This window comes from Cupressus sempervirens, chromosome 8 (assembly GCF_028749045.1).
Source record: "Cupressus sempervirens isolate cs-2001-9-10 chromosome 8, ASM2874904v1, whole genome shotgun sequence".
Lineage (NCBI taxonomy): Eukaryota > Viridiplantae > Streptophyta > Pinopsida > Cupressales > Cupressaceae > Cupressus > Cupressus sempervirens.
Genome location: NC_143125.1, coordinates 754372690 through 754379171, shown reverse-complemented (window position 1 = coordinate 754379171; position 6482 = coordinate 754372690). Strand labels below are relative to the sequence as shown.

The 6482-nt window shown below is 32.2% G+C and overlaps 1 pseudogene; it reads right to left on the bottom strand.

Moving 5' to 3' along the window:
* Positions 1-401: 401 nt before the first annotated feature.
* On the bottom strand, positions 402-932 carry LOC149544622 (ceramide synthase 1 LOH3 pseudogene; annotated as a pseudogene).
* Between the last annotated feature and the right edge of the window lie 5550 nt (positions 933-6482).

The window sequence follows — 6482 nt, the reverse complement described above, 5'->3', positions numbered from 1 at the left end:
CCTTGACTACCCAACAACATCCTTCCTACTCCCACTTTCTTTCCCTTTTTGCATGTGCATAATGACATCTCTATATACTCTTGAGCTTAATAGGTGAAGATACTATAGCTACACCATTAATTATTGCCCTGTGTTAATGTATATTATTTGTGCTTTGAGTGTTTGATTGCTTACTTCTTTCCATTTTCCATGTAATTTTTTCTCCTGCCTTGGCATATACAACCTCTTGCATTTGCTCAATATATTTGATGTAGCAACACACACCAAAGTCCATAATTGTTACATGATAATCATCTATGATGATGCATACATTTATGATCACCACAAAGGCTCATTTGACTAACATTTCAAGAATATCTACTTCATTCTTATCTCTCAAAATATAGCTCATTTGGGAGAGTTTAATCTTCTTTGTGTTCTTTAAAATTTGATTTGACATCTTCACTAATATTGCCTTTTACCTTCATTTGCCATTCAAGAATTAGGTAGATCAAAAACCCACTAATAAAAGTGAAGGATGAGTAAACAAATGAATAGCATGTCTAAGATGTAGTAATAAATGGGACCTTCTCCTTTGTATTTATTTATATCGATGCAATTAACAACTTCATAATTGGTGCTCCAGACAATCCAAAAGGGGAAATACACAAGGCAAAGCATAAGCCATGATATGGCAAAAAGGAAAAAGAAAATGCTAGGTATCAAGGTAGAGCTAGTGTATTTGAACATCTTGGCTACTCCAAAAGAACATCGGATGCATCATGAATTGCCATAACAACAAAGCCAATTTTTGAAAACCTTAGCAAATATGATGCTAAAATGAGAATCAAAGTTGCTACATGATGAGACATGCTCACTCCAAAGTTTGATCATCTTATCTCCCAGAAAACTAATGTAACAATATTGTACACATAGAAATTTTCTATGTACATGTAAGGAGCTTTAACTTTGTCTTTACTTTTTGATCATTTCAAACCCCATAGCATCTTATTGATATGATGGAGATAGTCGGGCCTCAAAGTAGGCCTAGCTAATTTTTTTTTTTTTTTCAAATAACTGAAAATGTCAAATCGATCCAATGAGCTTTTGACATTTATTATAATCAGATTTGATCCTTATAGTATCATTTTAACTCCTTTTGCTGATTGTCCACTTCATTCTAGGAGGTCCTTCGACTAGCTTCAAAAACTAACCAAAACATCTAATTGGGCTCTAAAATTTGACACACTAGTTCTCTGTCCCACATAATTTTACCCTGTCAAATCTTGTCTCTTGAATTATTCTCAGTAAAAAAATATTGACTATCAAAGTTACCCCTTTAAAATTGCCTGTAAGAAAACAAGTTAGAAAACCATAAAATGCTTTTGGATTTGGCTTTGAAAATTGGGTAAACAGACACTTGGGGGCACAAAAACTAGGGCCTTGGTTCACTATTATGGGGAGAGTATAAATATGCAATTTTGTCTCATGATGAATAACAAGACACAAATGGAAAATGGTCAAAGTGCACTACTCAAATTTGCAGATTGGAAGTAATGGTAGAAAAGCATTTTTTGCAAATGGAATGGATCTAGAAAAATGTGCAGATGGATTGGTCAAGACTTGAAAATTGGCACACTTGAATAATTTTTAGAGTAAAATGCATTGGTACAATCCATTCAATCTCACCTATCATGGGCTTCAAAATATGACATCACAAACAGGGGTACTGACCAATAAAAAGTTAGAAATTGTATTTGGAATCGCATTTGAAAACTGATCAAACAGATTCGTCATAAGCTCAAAATTGAAACATAGCAAGTATCTAACCTCTAAAATGAAACACAAAATTAATTTTCTCAATCTAGTCAACTGGATCAAAATTATAACAAGTCAAATAGGGTTTCCCAGAATTCAAAACAAATTGCATTAGCATGACATCAATAAATGACCAAATTTGAGGGATTCAAAACCTAATCAAATAGATTTGAAATAGCTCAAAATATAAAAAATAGGCTCTCTATTATGGACACTAAGCACTACTAAAGTGGTGAGTCATGAAACATAACTAGGTGTGAGATATTCAATTGCAAACACAACCTCCTGTCGCTATTTGACACTTAGGCAAAAATGTAGATTTGGACATTGCTAAAAAAAGGACTTCACAAAATGACTCAAAATGGTAATTTATCATCATGAAACATATAGATGCACTAAATACATAGTGTTAGAAACATTAAACACCTCTTAAGCCTCAAATGGATAGCTAGGTACAAATGCATTTAAAAGCATTTATAGGGCTTAATTTTTCAATGGTACTCAAAATTAGGGCTTTGATTTTGAGTCCCAATAGTGGCTTTGTCTGGGGATGCATGTCCCTTGTAGGCATGGAAATGATTCAAATTTCTAGAAGAATAAAACCATTTCAAAAGCAACAAGAACTTCTCTTGAACAACTTTATTGAAAGCAGGGAAACAACTACTACTATGTACAAACGATGGCCTCGGGCCACCAAACTTCAACAAAAACTTTTACCTCTATCATAAGTCTAATTTTCATCTACATTCTCATGAGGTAAATTAGAAATACTTCTCCTATTAGTTTCACCAATTAAATTAGCATTTTGAAACAACTCACTTGGCAAAACAAAGTCTACATCTTCACTTTCATAATCAGCGTAAAATCTAGATTCATTCTCTAAAACTTGCTCATTATGAAAGTACTGATTAGCATGCTCAAAAATATTAGACCCAAACTAAAAATTTTCTTCATTTAATGGATCATGCATGCTATCAATCTTGAATATGAAAGCATCATATTCAACATGGGGAAATGGATCACACATACCTTGAAAATATGCATCCTTATGCATAACCAGATGGTACTCAAACAAGCAATTAGATTTGCTCAAAATGGGACTTCAAAAAATGACTCAAAATGGAAATTTATCATCATGAAACATATAGATGCACTAAATACATGGTTTTATAAACATTAAACACCTCTTAAGCCTCAAATGGATAGCCAGGTAAAAATGCATTTAAAAGGATTTATAGGGCTTGATTTTTTAATGGTACTCAAAATTAGGGCTTCAATTTTGAGTTCCAATAGTGGCTCTATCTAGGGATGCATGTTCCTTGTAGGCATCACAAGGATTTAGATCACTAGAAGAAGAAAACCATTCCCAAAACAACAAGGACTTCTCTCAAATATCTTTATTGAAATCAGGGAAACAACTACTCCTACTATGTACAAATGATGTCCCCGAGCCACCAAACTTCAACAAAATTTTTTATCTCTATCATAAGTCTAATTTTCAACTACATTCTCATGAGGTAAACTAGAAATACTTCTCTTATTAGTTTCACCAATTATATTAGCATCTTGAAAAAACTCACTTGGCAAAACAAAGTCTACATCTTCACTTTCATAATCAGCATAAAATCTAGATTCATTCTCTAAAGCTTACTCATTATGAAAGTACTAATCAACATACTCAAAAATATCAGATGCAAACTAAAACTCTTCTTCATTTAATGGGTCATGTGTGCTATTAGTCTTGAATATGGAAGCATCATATTCAACATGGGGAAAGGGATCACACATACCTTGAAAATGTGCATCCTTATGCATAACTAGATGGTACTCAAACGGGTAATTAGATTTGTACTCACACCTATCATCAATGTCAGCATCTAAAACTAATCTAGAATCTTCAAATCGTCTCTTAAAATTAGCACATGAATTAGTCATCAGGTTAGATTATTCATTATAAAAAATAAGTACAATGTGCATGCTGATTTTCAACAACAACTTCATCAAACACCTTGTCATCCATCTCATAAGATGCAACATCATCATCTTGACCATCATACTTGGAAGCAGAAAAATCTGATCTCTTATAGTAGTAGGATAAAGTAACATCATTAAAAACATCCCAAACTAAATTTGAACATTCCATGTCCTCTTCAAATAGTAGATTGATAATTCCATGTAAAATCCTCTTTGCACATCTTGACAAAATATAGGTTGATTGCCATTAGAATCTTCATCATATAAAGCATTAGTATACACTTTGAACTCATTACCCATTTCATCTTCATGGAGACTTTTAGCATGTGAAGAAAAATCAAAACTATATGAAGACTCACCATCCATTCCATCAATGAAGTCGATAGATTATAAATCAAAATTACTTTCATTGTCTTCATGAAGGTGATTCAAATGTCTTGCAAACCAAATATCTTTAGGTGCTAATTTATTAACCTCCAAATCATTTATATGCTGATTATCACTACATGCATCCTCAAGACATTCATCTACACAATTAGGTAATCCATTCTTATAGATAATTTCTTTGTCTTCATGTTGTGTAGACAACTCTTCTTCACCACTTTCAAATTTAAAAAAAGAACTAATACCTTTTCTTTCATAAGAGTGACAACTTCCATCATTGCTTTCTTCTTCCCAATTTGCATCTAATTCACATGAAGAAAAACATATAATAGCACTATCTTCTTCTTGACTTGAGTAAAAACTCTTGTCATTATCTTCACAAGATGCTTCTTCATAATATGTTGGATTAGTAACTTCATCTTCATCACTTGAAACATGAATTTTAGCTTATTTATCCTCACACTGAGATGAACATCCTTCAACTTCATGATCGGTTATGTTTTCAACATAAAGATAATTGTCAGTAGTAGAATAAACCTCTAAATTTATATCTTACATATCTGATTGGTCAAGTGAACTAACTCTATCATCTGTTGCTATGATATCACAAACATGTGTCCCATATTCAACAAGAATAGACTCAGCTCCTTTTTGCAACCAAGAGACTTCATGTTCACATGTTTTTACTTTTGAAATTTCAACAAGATTATTTACAATAGTAGGGGTAGCTGTATTTTTCCTTTGCACCTCATCTTGCTAGAAAATATTCCTAGAGAAGTGACTTTGGGTTAATCCATACTTTAGGTTATTTTCAATCTCCATTTCTTTAATGAATGCCTAATGCAAAGTCTTAGGTTCTTTATCTCTCAATAGGTAACTCATATTTTTATCAAATACATCAAGATAAATAGCTAGACACATTTGATCATCTCACTTATAACTTTCAGGAATTTCATTTAAAACCTCTGCAAATCTAATATTGAATTTAGGAACTAACTCACCATTCCTGATTTGAATCTTCAAGAATTTATCAAAATAATTAGAGATGCTTACTCTTTCCCTAAACTACTTCATGAAGGTTGAAATTAATTCATCCCAAGATGAAATTGAACATGTTGACAGAAAGGAAAACCAATCCCTAGCATTGCCTTCTAAAGTCTAAAAAAAAAACTTCATATGAATGTCTTCATGAGAAATTTCAAAATCACCAACCAAGTCATTGAACAACTAAACATGCCAGTTGGTTGATTTTTCATGGTTCCCACTAAATTTGGGAAAATAATTTCTCAGGTTATAAAGCATAGGGTTTGGGAAACCCTGAATGCCATCAAAACATAATGGCATATATCTCTTGGTAGAAACAGATCTATAATTCTCACTAACCGGCTGCATACTTGATGAAAAGAAACTTGATATTGTTCAAACTTAAAACTCATTCACCATAAATATTTTTAGAATTCATTACCTTCAATAGATTGGGAATTCTTTCTACCAATTCAAAACTTTGAACATACTTCAAAATGTAAAAACATTTTTGCTGAATCTATTCTCACAAAGTATGTTGAAATGTACCAAACCAATCTCCTACTTAGTGCTGAAAATACCACTTGATGAAGAAAAATTTATAAAGCTTACTTTCATGTAAATGAATTCACATGAAAGTGGAAAATACCTTTCAATACTTATGCCTACAACTACTTTAATGTTGCAAATAATACTAGATTTAGATCTTATCTAGATTTAGTAACATTTGCACTGCATCACATACAACTCCTTCACCCATTTGTCAAGAACTCGAGATAAATACTTCAAATCTACATTCCAATTGTTGTTTCCATCACAACACCTTCACAATCATGATGCACTAGTGCAAAGATATAACTTTGAGTTGCCACTCACTTAGTGAGAAAATATTTACAAAACTTGCAAGACATAAGAAGTTGGTCTAGAATTTAGAACATGTATTTGAAAACTTTATACAACACTTGGGGATTTCACACTCTTGAAAAAGTGAAAGAACTTGACATTGATTTTAAATTCTAACAACAACTTACCAAAATACCAAATGACTTTGATATTACAAATTATTCAATTTAGTCAAACTATTGTTGTCAATGAATAAGAATACTGGGGGACATGAAACTTTAGCAAGGAAATAAGAGACACATCTAACTATATATGTGCTATATCTAATCCTTTTCATGTAAGAGATTTTGGTTCTTTCTATATGAAATTCCATAGTAGAGTTTCCATTTTGTTTGTGTTTTGAAATGCTATAGGTTTCAAATTACCCTAATGAGAACAAGACACATCTAGGAGTAGCTAAC